Source organism: Pantherophis guttatus, chromosome 7 (assembly GCF_059756535.1).
Source record: "Pantherophis guttatus breed Tessera chromosome 7, ASM5975653v1, whole genome shotgun sequence".
Taxonomy (NCBI): Eukaryota; Metazoa; Chordata; class Lepidosauria; order Squamata; family Colubridae; genus Pantherophis; species Pantherophis guttatus.
Genome location: NC_142069.1, coordinates 59,454,262 through 59,473,496, shown reverse-complemented (window position 1 = coordinate 59,473,496; position 19,235 = coordinate 59,454,262). Strand labels below are relative to the sequence as shown.

Genomic DNA, 19,235 nt, shown 5'->3' with positions numbered 1-19,235 from the left:
CCGCCGCAGGGAGGCGGACCCAATTAGATGGATCCGCCCCAGGCACCTGATGGATCCTGATAGGTTCCAGATGGAGCTTGGGCCAATTCCCGAAGATCTGGCACACAACTCGGCCGAGGACCTGGTAGCTGCCTGGGATCGGGCGGCTGGTGGGGTCTTGGATCGAGTCGTGCCTTTGTGGCCTCTGACCCGGTGTCGATCCCTTGCGGCTCCTTGGTTCACCGAGGAGCTGAGGGAGATGAAACGCTGGAAAAGACGCCTAGAGAGCGGTTGGAGGGCCAGTCTCGCTGAATTTGACCGAACACTGGTAAGGTCGCATATTAAGACCTACCTAGTGGCAATAAAGACGGCAAAGTCTAACTACTTTTCTGCCTCTATTGCGTCATCAGGGAATCGTCTGGCCGCCCTGTTCAGGGTAACCCGCTCCCTGCTCCATCCGGGAGTGCGGGAAGATCCCTTGGAAGGCAGGGCGGAGGATTTCGGACAATACCTGTATGACAAAATCGCTCAGATCCGGGAGGATTTGGACTCTGACTGGGTAGATCAGGGCAGGGTGACGACGAATAGTCTTGAGAATGTTACCTGGGAGGAGTTTGATGCTGTGAATCCCGATGATGTGGACAGGATTTTGGGGAGACTTAGTGCGGCCACATGTTTACTGGAACAGTGTCCCTCCTGGCTGGTACTGGCCTCCCGGGAGGTTACACGAGGCTGGCTCCAGGGTGTTATCAACGCTTCGTTGAGTGAGGGTCACTTCCCCGCTGCCTTGAAAGAAGCGGTGGTGAGGCCTCTCCTCAAGAAGCCGTCCCTGGATCCGGCAATATTGGCCAACTATCGTTCTGTCTCCAACCTTCGCTTCCTGGCAAAGGTTGTTGAGAGTGTGGTTGCGCGACAGTTTCCACAATTCTTGGAGGAAACATCCTATCTAGATCCATTCCAGTCGGGTTTCAGGCCTGGACACAGCACGGAAACGGCATTGGTCGCGTTGGTTGATGATCTCTGGAGGGCTCGGGACAGGGGTTGTTCCTCTGTTCTGGTCCTGTTAGACCTCTCAGCGGCTTTTGATACCATCGACCATGGTATCATGCTGCACCGGTTGGAAGAGTTGGGGATGGGGGGCACCGTATTACGGTGGTTCTCCTCCTTTCTCTCCGACTGGTCGCAGTTCGTGTTGGCAGGGGGGCAGAGGTCGACCTCAAGGCCTCTTATATGTGGAGTGCCTCAGGGGTCGGTCCTCTCGCCCCTCCTGTTCAACATTTATGTGAAGCCGCTGGGCGAGATCATCCATGGCTTTGGGGTGAGATACCACCAGTACGCTGACGACACCCAGCTGTACATCTCCACCCCAGGCCACCCCAACGATGCCCTTGAAGTGATGTCCCAGTGCCTGGAGGCTGTGCGGATCTGGATGGGGAGGAACAGGCTCAGGCTCAACCCTTCCAAGACTGAGTGGCTGTGGCTCCCGGCATCCCGATATAGTCAGTTGACTCCATCACTGACTATTGGGGGCGAATCGTTGGGCCCCACAGAGAGGGTTCGCAATCTGGGAGTCCTCCTGGATAGGCAGCTGTCCTGGAGGAACATCTGACAGCTGTAACCAGGGGGACCTTTTGTCAGGTTCGCCTGATACGCCAGTTGCGGCCCTTTCTCGATCGGGATTCCCTGTGCACAGTCACTCATGCCCTCGTCACCTCTCGCCTTGACTACTGCAACGCTCTCTACATGGGGCTCCCCTTGAGGAGCACCCGGAGGCTCCAACTGGTCCAGAACGCAGCAGCGCGGGTAGTGACGGGAGCAGCATGGCGCTCCCATGTAACACCACTCCTGCGCGAGCTGCACTGGCTCCCAGTGGTCTTCCGGGTGCGCTTCAAGGTGTTGGTTATCACCTTTAAAGCGCTCCATGGCATAGGGCCTAGCTATCTTCGAGACCGCCTGCTGCCACCGACGACCTCCCATCGACCCGTGCGCTCCCACAGAGAGGGCCTCCTCAGGGTGCCATCAGCCAAACAATGCAGGCTGGTGACCCCCAGGGGGAGGGCCTTCTCTGTGGGGGCACCTACCCTCTGGAATCAACTGCCTCCAGAGATAAGGAGAATCCAAGACCTCAGTGCCTTCCGCCGTGCCCTTAAAACCTTCCTTTTCTAGCAAGCCGGGCTGGCCTAATATTTTAAGTGTTTTTAAGTATTTTGTTTATTGTTTTTAATTAATGGGGCCAAATTTATATATATATATATTAACTGTATTTTAATATTTAATATTTTAATATTTGTACTTGATGTTTTTACTTGGCTGTTCACCGCCCTGAGTCCTCAGGGAGAAGGGCGGTATACAAATTCAATATATAAATACATATATATATCTTCACCTTTAAATATTTTTACCACAGTCCGAATAGCATAAACCCAATAATAATTGAGTAGTTTGGGGATTCCTAATCCACCTTTCTTTTGATTTTGATACCACATTTTCTTCACTAATCTAGGTCTTTTCCCACCATTGCAAAATTTATCCAATTTCTTCTGATATCCTTCAATATCTTTCTCTGTCAAGTTTAATGGTAACATCTCAAATAAAAAATTGAACTTTGGCAACAACATCATCTTACACATTGCAATTCTACCAAACCAAGACAACTTTATCATTTTATATTTATCTATCTTTTTCTCAATTTCATTCATCACATCATAATTTAGTTTTTTCATTTCTTTAACTTTGAGTGAAAGTGTTATGCCCAAATATTTCAATGTTTTTTTAATCCTTATCCCAAGTTGTTCTTGCATATTCTCCCACTCCTTACCATTATTATTCATTAATAGTTCAGATTTTGACCAATTTATTTTCAAACCTGTCATTTCCTCAAATTCTTCCAAATGCTTATGTATCTTTTTCAAATCTTTCTCTATATCTTTCAAAATAATCAAAGTATCATCCGCATACATATTTATCTTATATCTCTTATACCCTTCCAATTCTTCATCTTTTTCTATCATTTTTGTCAAAATTTCCATAACTAATAAAAATAATGTTGGAGACAGGGGACATCCTTGTCTCATACCCGCTTCCAATCTTATCTCTTCTGTCAGCTTTCCATTCACCTTCACTCTTGCACTACTTTTTTGAAATAACATGTATAAACTTATTACCAAAACCTAGTACCTCAACAATTGTTTTACCCATTGTACAGAGTCAAAAGCTTTAAAAATATCTAATGATACTATACCTATTTTATCAGCATTATATTCAGCAACATCTATAATATTTAAAGTCTTCTGACAATATCACTCATGTATCTACCCTTCACAAAACCTACTTGGTTATGACTTATATATCTATCTATAAATCTACTTAATCTATTACTTATAATGGCAGTAAATATCTTTGCATCTTGATTAATTAAGGACATGGGCTGATAGGACTCAATCCTTTCTAAGTCTTTATCTGGTTTAGGGATTATAGATATCACTGTTCTGTTCCATGACAACGGAACTTCTCCACCATGTAAAATTCCGTTAAATAGTTTTTGCAATTTTGGTATTATTATTTCTTTAAATTCTTTATAAAACTCAGCAGGTAATCCATCTTCACCTGGAGCTTTCCCTAATTTTATTTTTGTATTACTCCATTAATCTCGTCTTGTGTTATATCTTCTTCCATCAAGTCTTTATATGTTTGGTCAATTTTCACATGTTTTTCTAAACTTCTCAGTTTTTCCCGATCAATTAATTTTTTCGAATATAAATTTTGAAAACAGTTCCTGACCACTTCACATTTTTCTAATTTTTTATAGCATCTTATACCCTTATCATCTATCAAGGCTCCAATTTCTCTCTTCTCTCTTTTATTTTTCGCCATCCTTGCCAATAACTTAAGAGTTTTTATTGCTAAATTCAAAAAAATTCCTATTTAAATATCTCATATTCTTTTTTACCAATTCTATATCTTCTATCAATTTATTTTTTAGCAAATTTAGTTCCTCCAAAATTTTTTTTTCTTTAGTAAGCAAAAATTGATTCTCCAATTCCTTAATCTGGCTTTTATCTTTTTCAATTTTATTTTTATAATTTTTATATTTTCTGCTTGTTAACTTGATACTTTCCCCTCTAAACACTGCTTTCATCGCATCCCAAACAATTTCAAATTGTTTCAAATTATCATTCAATCTCCAACATTCTTCCCATTTTTTAAATATCCATTTTTTATCCTCCATTTTTATACAGTTTTTCATATCTCCAACAACTTCCTTTTTTCTCAAAATTAAAATCTATTTCCATCGTAACTTCTGCATGATCAGAATCCTTAAAAATTCCCACATCTATCTTATCCACATTATTCAACAAATCTTTAGAAACTAAGATATAGTCAATTCTTGAATATGTATTATGTATCTTAGAGTAAAAAGTGTACACTCTTTCAGTTCCTTTCACTTCTCTCCAGACATCCACCACGCCGTTTTGAAACATCCATTTATTTAAGGTCTCCATTTTATTTGCTCCTCCACAACGAGTGGGGTTAGTACTATCTATTTTATCTCTAATTAAATTAAAATCCCCAGCCACAATTACTTTCCCTACACTTTCAATTTCCAAAATTTTAGTTATTTTTTCAAGAAATTCTTTTTGCTTCTCATTCGGTAAATATAAATTAACCAGTGTCACTTTTTCCTCATTAATATTTCCCACAATTATTACATATCTTCCTTCTTCATCCACAATTACTTGTTCTTTTTCAAAATATACCCTATCTGATATCAATGTTGCAACTCGATTTTTCATAAATTTGCATACCCTTTATATACATTTTATTTGAGTCTTCAGATTTCTGATGGGTTTCTTGCAAAAATAATATATCTGGTAGATCTCTTTTAATTTTAAGTTCCAGTCGTCTTCTCTTGATCTGATTCCCTGTACCCTTCACATTCCATGTCATTATTTTTATTAAACCCATTTAAACTGTAACGTTTTTAATCCTTTCCCCTCCTCTTCCTTTCTGTGCCCAGATCCCAACACCAATCTCCCATATTCCAAACAACATTCAACATAGAAGAAAAAAAATTAAAAAAAATAAAAAGGGACAAAAGACACATCAAACATTAAATAACAAACAATCTTCATCCCCCACATCCTCAATTGGTTTCCGCCTCTATAAAGAGAGTGGGGAGAGGGGACGTGCTAATGGTCGGGTCACTTCTTTCGGGTAGTCTACTTAAATTCATCTCTCAGAGAAAAGAGTGGTAACTTCTCCCCGCACTCAGCTTCCTGCAATTCTTTTTCAAGATCCTACAATTTCTTATCTGCTCCATCTCCCATTATATCATCACGACTTTTCTTTTGTTCAACCATCACAGGTGAGATTTCCTTCCGCTTTAATCCTTTAGGATCTTGTCCTCCAGCAGCCCCTTTTTCTTCTGGTGTTGATGTTTTTGCATATGTTCCACCCATCTTGAGCATTTGATCTTTTATCTCTGTTATGTCCTCATACTTTACAATCAATCCAAGTTCATGTAAGTATGACACTGCATCTGTTTCCAAAGTAATTATTTGCATTCTTCCTTTATAAAAAAAATTTAGTTGCTGTGGCAGCCTCCAGTTATATTTAATTCCATTGTCTCTCAGAACCTTTGTAATTGGCTTCAAAAAAAATCTCCACGCCCTTTCTTCTCTTGATATATCCTGAAAGACTTGAATAATTTTCTCCTCAAATTTCAAAGCTTCACCCATCTCTCTCACTTTCACCATCACTTCCAGTTTGTCACTAAGATTTGCAAATCTGACAAGTACATTTCTATTTAAGCCGTTTTGTCTTTTAAACCCAATTCTAAAAACACTTGCCAGATTTGTTGCTGTAAATGTGATTTGTGTATCCAGGTCATTGAGCCATTTTAAAACTCGTTGTTTCAAATTGTCCACTTTTTCTTCTTGAATTCCTCGAATAACCAGATTATATTTCCTTGCTTCTTCTTCCAAAAGACAATTTTTTTTATCTTGTTGTTCATTTTTAAAAAAGATTTCTCCAATTTGCCGATCTATCTTTACATCATGTGTATGAATCTGCTCAATTTCATCTTTAATTATTGTCATTTCTACTGTTTGCTTTGCAAAATTTTCATTCATTTCTTGCTTCATTCTTTTAATTTCCAATATCATATTATCCATACTATCTGACAGTCCTGATATCTTTTCATCAATTTTAGTTAAGGCCACAGCAACTTGTTGCATTTCTAAAGATTGTTGGGTCGCCATTTTTTAATAAGTTTTAATTATCCACTTTTGCCAAGAGGGTCTGTAATGAAGATTAAGGGACAGCAATCCACAATTGAAGCTGAGACAGCTTATTATTGCACTCAAAAGGGCCAGCAATAAAAGTTTATAGTTCTCAATTCACCTTACATAATTTCCCTAAAAAAAAAAAAAAAAAAAAAAAAAGCTAACATCCGTTGGAAGGCACTGCCCAGAAATGCGTTTTGCCGCTTCGGCTCAGGCACTTTCACAAACAAAAGATCAACTTAAGATTCACATATTCTTCCAAGAAAAAAAAAAAAACCTTTCCACCGGTCTTTTAATGTTCCGTGCCTTTATCTCCCAGCAAAAACAAACACAGATCGCGGTAATAATGAGAACAAAGGCAGCTATTTGCTCCAAATACGCAATCGCGACTGCCTATCTGGTCACCCCTCGCTCCTTCCACTTTCCCACGCTATGAAAAGCTTCAAAATTTGAGTCGTTCAGGGTGACCTACTGATTCCAAAGTCAGTCTGCTGGGCCAGTAGCTCTTCCGATACAATTTATAAAATTTTGGTCCTTATCGGTGCATTTCAAACACTTTAATCCACATTTATCTTCCGTAAAATGCCCTGCGAAGTGGAGAAAACGTCCTCACACCACGACGGCCATAACCACGCTATTTTTTTTAAAAAAAATTAAACTTTTATTAATTTAAGAAACCACATAATACATTTATAAATGCAAGTAAAACAATTTACAACAAGCATCATCTTAATGACATCTATCTATAATATCTGAATTGTTACAATATCAATATCCTATATTCTTCAATATACATTATTTCTCTCACCTTATATAATGATATTATTTTATTGATATCTCGTGTCTCTTTCTTAAATTTCATTTGATGTAAAAATTTATTTTACTCTATTGATACCTTTTCTTTTCTTTTTCTTTCTTCTCTTTTTTTTTTCACTTCCCTCTAACCATTTATACCACTTTTGCCAGACCAGATAATATTCAGATTCTTCCTTTCCTTGGATCTCCTTGGTGAGTCTATCCATCTCAGCGCATTCCATAATTTTGGATATTAATTTCTCTTGAGTCGGGATCTCTTCTTGTTTCCAATTTTGTGCGTATATGATTCTTGCTGCAGTCAAAATGTGTGTTATTAAATATATTATTTCTTTTTCATATTTGCTTGTAGGTATTCCTAATAAGTACGTTTCTGGTTTTAATGGTACCTTTTGAGTTATTATTTGTTCCAGTTGCATTTTTATATTGTTCCAGAATTTTTTAGCTTTGGGACATGACCACCATATATGATAGTATGTCCCTTTATGCGCTTTACATTTCCAGCAGAGTGGAGATGTACTGGGAAACATTTTAGAAATTCGCGCTGGTGGTAGATGCCACCTATAGAACAATTTATAAGCATTTTCTTTGTATGGTACAGATAATGTTAATTTATTAATACTTTTCCACAATTTTTCCCACTTATTTAATTCTTTTGCATACTCAAAATTCGTCACCCATGTGATCATATTCTCTTTAACTATTTCCTCTGCTAGTTTATATTCCAATAGAAAATTATAAATTTTGGTTATTAATTTCTCATTGGGGCCTAATAAAATTTTATCCAACTGATTTGGTTCCATATGAATTCCAGTTTTTTCCATATCAGATTTATATCTGGATTTTAATTGCAAATATGACCACCACTCTATTTCCACATTTTGCATTCTCAATTCTTCTCTTGTTTTTAGTTTTCCTTCTTCATTTAAGATGTCCTTATATGTTTTTAATTTATTTGTATCTATTATATTTGGATAAATATGTACTTCCATTATGGAAGTCCACCTAGGAATCCTATCATAGTGATATTTTCTGATTTCATTCCATATTTTAAGCAAATTGTCTCTTACAATATGTCTGCGAAATTGTTCTTGTTTTGTAATTTTCTCTCCCCAAAGATATGCATGCCATCCCCTTGTTAAGTCAAAACCTTCCAATATTAATGTTCTTATGTTTTTGAGTTCGATCCAATCTTTTATCCATATTAACGCTGAGGCTTTGTAATAACTCTGCCAATCAGAGAGTCCCATTCCCCCCCCCTCTCTCTTTTGTCTTGTAGATGTTTTAATTTGATTCTTGCTTTTTTTCCCTGCCAAATACATTTTAATATCATTCTGTCTAAATCTTTAAAATATGTTCTTCCTGGGTTTACTGGTATTACTCTAAATAAGTATAACACTCTTGGCAGAATATTCATTTTAATGGTAGCAATTTTGCCTAAAAGAGACAATTGGAGTTTTGCCCATCTTTCCAAATCCTTTTCTATTTGTTTAGCCAATTTAATTGTCTTCCTTCAACGTTGATATTTTGTTTGTAATCCATACTCCTAAGTATTTAACTTTCTTTGCTGTTTGTATCCCTAATATATTTTCCAATTCTTCTTCTTGATACTTGTTAAGATTCTTTGTTAAAATTTTAGTTTTTTGTTTATTAATTTTCAATCCCGCTACTTCTTCATATTGTTGTACTTTTATCATTAATTTTGGTCCAGATTGTATGGGTTTATCTAAGATGAATACTACATCATCCGCAAAGGCTTGCAGTTTATATTCTTGATTTTTTATTTTTAGTCCAGTTATTTCTGTATCTTTCCTGATTTCTTCTAGTAATATTTCCAATGTTAATATAAACAATATAGGAGATAATGGGCATCCTTGTCTCATTCCTTTCTTTATATCAAATTGTTCAGTTGTATCTCCATTAATTTGTATTTTTGCTGTTTGGGTGTTGTATATCTTTTTAATCATTTTTATAAATCTTTCTCCAAATTTCATCTTTTCTAATTGTGCTAATAGAAATGTCCAGTTGAGATTATCAAACGCTTTTTGCGCATCTAGGAAAATTAGAGCTAACTGGTTTTCCGATCTTTGCTCATAGAATTCCAGAGTGTCAATAATTGTTCTTGTATTGTTATGAATTTGTCTTCCAGGAATAAAACCATTTTGATCAGGATGTATATAGTATTTGATTAGGTTTTTCAATCTCTGCGTTATAATTGATGTGATATAATCTACATTGAGAAGAGAAATTGGTCTATAATTTTTAATTTCCGTGGGATCCGAATCTTGTTTTGGTATTAATGTGATTATTGTCTCATTCCATGACTGCGGAATTTCAGCTTCCATTATTGCATCATTGAAAACTTGTATTAATATATCATCTAATGGTTGTTGGAATGTCTTATAAAACTCTACCAGTATACCGTCTGTTCCCGGTGTCTTGTTATTTTTTTGTTTCTTCCTCGCTTCTATTAATTCTAACATTGAGATTGGTCGGTTCAATAATTCTATATGTTCTTCTTCTAATGCTTGAATCTTTATTTTATTTAAATATTTTATGATATTTTATTCTCTAATCTCTTCCTTTGCGTATAAGTTTTTGAAAAATTCCTTTGCAATTCGTTTTTTGTCTTCAATATTCTGGTATAAACAACCATCTACATCTTTTAACTGTATTATAATATTCCTCTGTTTTTCTATTTTCAATTTATATGCTAACCACCGTCTGGTTTTGTTTGCATGTTCAAATTGGTTTTGTTTAGCGATTTTTATTTTTCTTGCTATTTCTGTTGTTGTGATCAAATGTAATTTATGCCTTGTTAAATTTATTTTCTCCTTAATTTCTTGGTTCTGTAGATCTAATTCATATTGATGTACTATTTTCTGTAAATTTTGTTTTATTTGTTGTTTGTTTTTATTTTTTTTTGTGCAATATAGGCAATTGTTAAGCCTCTGATATATGCCTTGGTTGTGTCCCATAGATTTTGTAGACTGGTGTGCTCTTTAACATTAATTTGTAGAAATATTTTCAATTCTTTTTGGATCATATCCACATATTGTTTGTCATTTATAATATCTCTATCCATCATCCATCTTTTACGCTTTTGGTATCCCTTCCATGTTATTTCAATGGGGCTATGATGAGCCCATGTGTTAGTTGTAATTTCTATTTGTTTAATGTCTGCTATAAGCTTTGCCATCATCCAAGCCATGTCAATTCTGGACCACGATTGATGTGAATTTGAATAGAATGTGTATTGTTGTTTATTATAATTGAGTTCCCTCCAGGCATCTTGTAATTTAAATTCTTCTACTATATCATAAAATGTTTCTGGAAGTGTTTTTTTCCTGGATTTATTATGTTTACAACTCCTATAGTCCTTCTCTATGTTTACAATTGCATTAAAATTTCCAATTATGCATATGTTTTGGTATTCCAGTTCCTTAATTTTGTTGTGTATCTTTTTAAAATAATCAATTTGGGTTCCATTTGGTGCATAAAGTGATTATCCTTTTTTTATTTTAAATTATTTCAGTTGATATAAATAAAAGTGACACAACAGTCAGTCCTGGACACTTGAACACTGGCTGGATAGGGAAGTTACACATCAAAAGGATTAGGGAATCTGTTGGGTGTGTGTGTGTAAATGAATGAGATGATGTTAAATGCTTTAAAAGAGTGAACCAAAGTGGGAAAAAAGGTTAAGGTGTTTTATCCAGGCTGCTGCAATACAATCATTCAAAGCTGGAGATGATTAAAACAGTTATTCCCTACAGGTGACTGGTGGCCAGTGTCACCACCCGGGCACAAGCCAAAATGAAAACCCAACTAGCTGATGTCTCACAAAGCCAATGATTAATGGTTCTACAAAAAAAAAAAAATGATTCAAAACTGGCGGGACATTTTGGCTTCATAAAAACTCTGCACCTAATCAAGCAGCAATTTTGATGGCCATCACTGAAAAAGGACATAGATAGCTATGTAGCTAGCTGCCCCATTTATGCCTCTATCAAGAGATGACAAGGGAAAATACTTGGGCTTCTCCAACTGGTAGCAGAGTTTAAAGCCACATGGAAAGAAATATCAATGGACTTTATTGTAGAACTGCCTGAAAGAGTGGGAAATATAGTGATTTGGCTGATAACAAATTTGTTTTCCAAGCAAGAGCACTTTATATCCTGTCAAAAAATCCCCTCAGCATGTACTTTGGATAAAATATTTGTGCAGCATGTCTATTGGTTGCATGGTGGTCCAGAAAGAATAATATCAGATCACAGAGATCAATTCACTTTGCAGCTTTGGCAGAAGTTCCCAAAATGTTTGGGGACCATTCAGGGGCTCAGCTCCTTGCTTCATCTGGCTACTAATGGGGGCTGTGAATGGACCAATGGCATCCTGGAGCAGTACCTCAGATACTATATTAATTACCAACAGGACAATTGGACGGACCTCCTCTCTCTCACAGAGGTCTCCTACAATAACTCAGTGCATAGTAGCACATGGTTTACTCCAGTGGTAAAATCCAGCCGGATCTATCCAGTTTGTGTGAGCTCTGCCCACCTACCAGGATGTCATTACATCCCGTTTTTTATCCTCTGCACATGCACAGAAGACTCTACACATGCGCAGAAGAGGTGCACGCACTCACATTTCTGATCTGGTAGTGAAGGTAAGTGCATTTCACCGCTGGTTTACTCCATTTAAAGTGGCCACAGGACAAGACTTTGTATCTATCCCTGAACTACTTCAGGCTACTCCATTAACAGTATCACTGAAAGTTTGGATTGCCCAATTACACAACACCTGGCCAATGGTTAGAAAAGCTTTGGATGAAGCTAGGGAAGGTTAGCTTCATCAAAAAACAGGCTGATAAAAAGTGCATTAAGCCAAAGGACTTTAAGAAAGGAGATAAGGTCTATCTCTCTACCAAATTCCTGCAATTTTATTTATTTATTTTATTTTATTTGTTTGTCAAACATGTACAAGATAACAAGTATAGGTATGAACATAAACATAAACAAAGGAAGTAAATACAAATAAATGGGAACAGTAAGACAGGGATGGTAGGCACACTGGTACACTTATGCACACTCCCTTTATGGACCTCTTAAGAAAGGAGTGAAGTCCATGGTAAACAGTTTGAAGTTGAAGCTGTGAGGATTTGAGACTGTAACAATGGAGTTGGGTAAAGCATTCCAGGCATTGACCACTCTGTTGCTAGACAATCTAGACAACTGTCAAAAAAAAAATAGGCCTGAAATACGATAGACCTTTTCCCATCAAAAGGATTATTTAACCCAGTGACTGTAGAACTTGAGCTGCCAAAAACGCTCAGATGTGTATACCTGGTATTTCATTGTAGCCTACTAAAACCAAAAATCACATCTTCCTTGTGTCCCAACTGCATTATGATCAAGGGAGAGCAGCACTTTGGAGTCAAAGACATTTTGGATGCTCATATACATTGGGAAAAAACCCAATATTTGGTAATCTGGAAAGACTTTCCTCCCTCAGAAACTGAATGGATCGACTCCCAACATACTGAAGTCCCCAAACTGCTTAAAAATTCCATGACTGATAACCAAGTAAGACGTATTTTGCTAATAGAGAAGTTTTGTGTATCTCTCTCTCCCCTCTTTTTTATTCTTCTTTTGCAGGATTAACGTCTTTGTCAAGGGGGGCAGAATGTCAGTTCTGCCTGGTTCGGCTTGGCACCTCACAGGCATCCTGCCATCAAAAGCTGGAAGGGGGAAGGAGGCAGGGGGAAGGATGAAAGAAGGGGGAAGAAAGGGGGAAGGATAAACAGCAACAAAGCTTTATGTGTATGTGATAGGAAATCAGGACGGGGGAAAGACAGGTGAGAAGGACCAGTGCAGCCGGATCCTGTTTGTACCAACATCCCATGGCCAGGAACCCTAAGATTTACCACCCAACATCTCAGAGTTCTCAAATTATCTTGGCAAGCTCCAGTTGGCTAGAAATGGACTGGTCATGGGGGGAAGGGTGGGCATGGGCAAATCTACATCTTTTTTTATATCTAGTGAGCATGAGAGTTCTCAGAGCTGGCTTCATTTTACTTTAGTAAATGTAACAGCTTTAGTAAAAGACCCCTTTACTTTAGCGAAATGGAGTCAAAGGCCTTTCTTTCCTAAGGGATCAATTTGGGGCCGGTCTGACACCAACTTACTATTTGGATTGCTGCAAATAACAATCACATGACCCAGGGACACTGCAATTGTTGCAGTGTCCCTGCAACATATATCAATTTTTGCAGTGTTGTAACTTTGAAAACTCACTAAGTGAATGGTTGTATGTCAAGGACTACATTCTGAAGCTTCTGAATATTCATTTTATGTCCTCTTTCCTTATTGCAATTGTGTCAACTGTCACGGTTCCAACCTAATTAATGCCCTAATTAAATCATGAGCCTCAAGCCTAACTTCAAAAGAAATCCAGTTGTTTATTAGGAGTGTCATGGTCAGCATGGACCAAGTAAAGCTAACTCTGACCTCACTTAATTCCCGCCTTGGCTCTGACCCGGTTTCCCCCTCCCTCCAAGGTGTGTCATCAGTCACATTCCCCAGCAAAGCAATTTTGCGGGTTGTAGAAGTCACTCCCTCTGGCCACTCCCTGGAGATGCCTTGACATTGCTGGCTGGAATGTGCTTTGTTTTGACTGAAGTGCAAGTTCCTTGATGCAGCTGCGAAGCTCGATTCTCCATTCCCCTGCCTATGGCAACCCCCCTCTACAAACTAGAGCCGAGGAAGATCACCAAACACACCAAGCACAGGCATACAGGGGCCAACATGGTGAGGTAGGAGCAGTGCTGAATGAACCACTCTGATTCAGGGGGACATTCGATGGGGACTCAGATCAACTGGCTCTATTCCTTGACTCTGCTAGAGTCCACCTAGAGTGCTACTGACACCTTTACCTATTGCACAGAGCCATCGTGAATACCATCACTGGGTGGCTAGAGCGAGAAGCAAAGGAATGGCTAGCAGCTCTCCATAAGAGGAGAGCCCCCTAGCTGCAAGATGTCGATGACTTCCTACAAGAGCTAGAAGCCAGATTTGAGGAGGCGGAGGAGGATCAGTACATAGAGGATGAGCTTCGAAACCTAAAACAGAGATGGTGACCCATTAAGGAACACATCCGTAATTTCAGGAGAGTCATGGGGAAGCTACCCCCTTTACCGGAGTAGTTATTAGTTCATTTTTTCAGAACAAGATTGGACAAGCAAATTGCCCAAGTAACCGCCTACTGGGACATTCCAAACAAACTCTTTGAGTGGTTCCAAGTAGCCATAAAAGTTGATGGCGGATTGTGTGCCAATGACATGAAAAAGCAAAAAAAGCAAGGAGAGAGGACAACCAAACCGGAGACTATCCAGCCGACGGGAAGGCGCACCAACACAGCTGGCTCCAAGACCAACCCTCCCACAAAGCCAGTTGAAATGCTACAGATGCAGAGGCATAGGGCACATTGCATCAGCATGCGCAACCCCAGCTCCGAAAACCAAACCAGAGCCACCACCCAGGGCACAACCAGAATGAGGCTTCAGGCATGCCACCAACACACCCTGAAAAGCCCTCCAGGCTATAGAGGTCCCTCCTCACACAGCTGAAGGGGGAGAAACTCCAGCCAACAACGACCAATCACCAGATCCCTGTGACAGTGAGGACGAAGGTGAAAACGACCCGATGGTGAGTGAACCGATCCACCCCTTCATTCTCCCAATATACCTCACAACCCCAAAAACAGGGACCCAAGGTACTTTTCAAGCCCTAATAGACTCAGGTTGCACTAGATGCTTGATTAACCTAATCACAGTTCTGTAACTGGAAATTAGAGTGAAGAGACTGGCCCACCCGATCAGATTGGAACAGGTCAATGGATCCCTACTGGGGGGAGCCTACACCACCCACCTGACCCAACCAGTGAGGCTAGAGCTAGCAGGCCACTGGGAAGCAATTCAATTTGTAATAGCCCCCAAAATTACAGACACTGTCATACTGGGACTCTCTTGGCTAGACAAGTGGGGCCCAACAATCTGGTGGCATGAGGGCACCCGGAGGCTGAGGATAGCATGTGGACCCAAACCCCCTCCGCATCAGCAAACAGAAGCATCACCCATGCAGGAAATCCCCCTCAAAGGCCCCATCAGAACAATTGGCAGCCACCTCTGACAAAACCTCAAGGGTTGAACAAATCCCTAAAGAATATCAGGACCTTGCAGAAGTGTTCAGCAAGGCTGAGTGCAACATCCTACACACGCCACCCCCCCCACCGCAAGACAGACTGTGACATTGAAATCATCCCTGGGGCAAAACTATCGAAAGCCAAACTATACACCACGACACCCCAGGAAATGCAAGAAATGTGCAAATACCTAGACAAAAGCCTAGCAAGGGCGTTCATTGAGCCAGCCAAACCATGGGTCCCAGCCTCAGTCCTATTTAAAGAAAAAAAATGGAACTATGAGATTATGTGTTAACTTTAGAGGTATAAACTGTGTGTGTGTGTGCACAACCTATACCCCCTCCCTCTCATGAAGGACATGCTATCTCACCTAGCCAAGGGAAAAGTCTTTACCAAATTAGACCTCAGAGAAGCAAACTACCGAGTACGCATCAGGGAGGGAGATCAATGGAAAACAGCATTCAACTGCCCCCTAGGAAGCTTCCAATTCAAAGTAATGCCTTTCAACTGCAATGGGTCTGCCATTGTTCAGGCAGTTAATAAATGAGGTACTGCCCAAGCACCTCCATAAGGGGGTCCTCATCTACCTAGATGACATCGTCATTTACACTGAGACCATGGAGGACCACATACCCCTAGTCCTCCAGGTACTGGAAAAACTTTTGACGGCAAACCTATATGTCAAGCTGTCAAAATGTGAATTTCACCATGCATAGCTAGACTACCTGGGCTACCAAGTATCAAATGAGGGCATAGAGATGGACCCAGCCAAAGTACTAGCCATCCTAGGATGGCAGCCCCCTCGCACCTGAAGACAGCTACAAAGGTTCCTAGGATTCACAAACTTTTACAGGCAAATCATCCCTTCCTTTGCGAAGATTGCCAAACCCATGACAGACCTCCTAAAGACAGGGGGCCCAGGGATGAAGCCCTGCCCAGGACAACCCCTACAGTGGGACCTAACCTGCCAAAAGGCATTGGACACACTAAAAGAACTTTTTGCAAAGGAACTGGTGCTGAAACATTCTGACCCCAAACAATCCTTTGCCATCCAAGCAGACGCCAGTGACATGGCAGTGGGAGCAGTGCTACTCCAAAGAAATAGCCAAGGAAAATTACATCCCTGCACCTACACCTCCTGCAAATTAATGGACACAGAGAGGCGATGGGCCGCATGAGAAAAAGAGGCTTTTGCAGTAAGATGGGCACTGCTAACCTGCTGGAAGGGGGGGGGGAAGAGAGAAATTGTAGTCTGGACTGACCATAAAAATCTGGAGACCCTTAGGACCCCACAGAGACTATTGTCCAAACAAGTCCACTGGACTCAACACTTCAACCAATTCAATTTCATGCTAAAGCACATCCCAGGGGGGAGCATTTCCTAGCTGATATCCTCTCCCATATGCCCCAGTACAAATGTGAATGGGAGGAGGTAGTAGATGCCATCATCCCCCCTACCCAAACAGCAGCCCAAGTGACCACCAGACAACAACGCCACAACCTGCAAGACCAACCCCCAAGCGATCTAACCATAAAACTCAAAACCGAACTACAAGCAGACCCCTGGTTCCATGACAACCAACATATCTTGACAAAAAGGGAGGACCTAGCATGGAAGGGTACGAAACTCTATGTCCCAGAGTCCCTATGCACCTTAATCCTCCAGAGGAGCCACCATGTCAAATTGGCGGGCCAGTTTGGGTTCCTAAAAACTTTACACTTAGCACGGAGGAAATTCTGGTGGCCTGGCATAAAGATGTGGACAGTTATGTGAAAAGCTGCACTATCTGCACCACTATGAAAAAGCGACCAGGAAAACCCCCCGGAATGCTGCAACCGGTGGCAGAGCCAATGAGGCCATGGGAGGAAATCTCAATGGACGATTATAGTGGAGTTGCCAAAGAGCGGGAGGAACACTGTGATTGACTTATTCTCCAAGCAGGCACACTTCATACCCTGCAGAGGACTATCCTAAGACCACCAGTTAGCCTGAATCATATCTACCACCTGCATGGAGTACCAGAAAGAATCATCTCAGACAGAGGGGTCCAGTTCACGGCTAAATTCTGGAGGGAGTTCCTGCAGTCCATTGGGTCTGATCTGTCCCCGTCCACACACACACACAAACACAGCCAGCCGAGGGTTAAGGAAACACTTTGGAACACAACCAGTTTCTTTATCTCCAACTTGGCAGCGATAGACACACCGTCTGCCAAGTGCTTTTATTTCCACAGAAAAACAGAAAGATAAATACTCAGCTTCCAAATGCCCAACAACAATAAATATTTCTCTCAGCAGTTCCGAATGAGGCTTTAGTGACTATCCAAGGTTAGTTTTGTTCGTCACAAGGATCACTGACCACCACCCTCTATTATATAGTCTCTGGGGTGTGGTCCAGTGACTCAGTTCTAATCCCTAGCAAGCCTCCTGAGCTGCTGCAATCGTTTATCACGCCTTCGGAGGCGTGCGTCCAGGAATGATGTTTCTCCTCTGCTTTCATCTGAGCCACCTGTCTCTCTGCTAATCTCCTCTCCCTCGGCCGGCACCTGAAACAGTGCCAGAGGGGAGGGGCCTGGAGAGGGAGGTCTGGCTGACTCCTCTTCCTCATGCTCGGAGCTTTCTTCCTCCGATGGGACAGGCTCAGAGGGCGGGGCCACAACAGGGTCATCCCAGGGCCTTAGCTCAGCTTTTCATCCAGCAACCAACAGGGGGTGCAGAACATTTGAATGCCATGGTAGAGCAGTACCTAAAGTGTTAAGTGAACTATCAGCAGTCCAATTCAGCGGACCTCCTGCCTTTCACTGAGATTAGAGACAATAATGCTGTTCAAAGTAGCACGGGACTAACTCTGTTCAAAGTAGTGAGCAGCATGAACTTTGTCCCAATGCTAGAATACCCACGGGATCCCCCCTTCTCAGTCAGCTTGATAGACTGGCTGTCAATGCTAAAAGCAGCATGGGAAAATGTCAAGAAAAGTCAAGAAATAAAAAAAAAATAATTAAAATTGCCCTGACTGCTAGGGAGGATACACCCGGTATTCCATAGCAGCCTCTTAAAACCTGTGGCCGGGTCAACTCTGAGATTACTACCCGTGAGCCCCTGGACCCAGTGGTCATAGGGGGCCAAACCCATTATGAGATGCAATGCATCGTCGACTCGAGGTGGCACAGGAGAGAGCTCCAACAGCTAATCAAGTGGAAGGGCTACCCCTTATCAGGGGCAGAAGTCTTGGGTAAAGAGCAGAAGCATCCAAGCTGACCACCTCATAGCTAAATTCCATGAAGACAACCAAACAAAGCCAGGGGGGGAATCACACCCCTAAAATCTATACCTGTACTCAAACTGTTTTTGCTTTGCACAGGTCACCTTCAGGAAGTGAGGGAAGCCGAATGTCAACTCGCGAAGCATTCCTGACCTGCTCTCGAGTTGCCATAGGCAGGGGCATGGGGAATCAAGCCTCCCAGCTGCATCGAGGAACTTGCACTTCAGTCAAAACAAAGCACATTCCAGCTGGCAATGACATGGTCATCTCCACGGAGATCCACAGTGGCCGGAGGGAGTGACTTCTACAACCCACAAAATTGCTTTGTTGAGGAATGTGACTGATGACACACCTTGGGGGGAGGGGAAAACAGGGTCAGAGCCAAGGTAAGAGTGAGGTCAGTTAAGTGAGATCAGATTTGGCTTCACTTGGTCCATGCCGACATGAAGTGCTTAATAAATAACTGGATTTTTTTTTGAAGCTTGGCTTGAGGCTCATGATTTAATTAGGCATCAGTCGGAACCTTGACAACATGAATGAAAAGAGAAAGTTACTGATAATTTTAAAGTTCTACAAGAATTCAATGACCACTCCATCATAAGAGTATGATTTTTGGTGGTCTCTTAAAAGTGACAGGAAGGTTATAACAGAATAATCAACCTTGGAATAAATTCCATCTAGTATTTATAATTATG

At 40.8% G+C, this 19,235-nt stretch overlaps 1 protein-coding gene and 1 pseudogene across 3 annotated transcripts in view; both read right to left on the bottom strand.

The window, feature by feature from the left end:
- The window catches only part of TMEM117 (transmembrane protein 117), a 627,686-nt gene that overhangs the window by 575,726 nt on the left and 32,725 nt on the right, over nucleotides 1-19,235 (bottom strand). The gene's annotated exons all lie outside the window — the stretch shown is intronic.
- Nucleotides 3,375-6,881, bottom strand: LOC148112875 (uncharacterized; annotated as a pseudogene).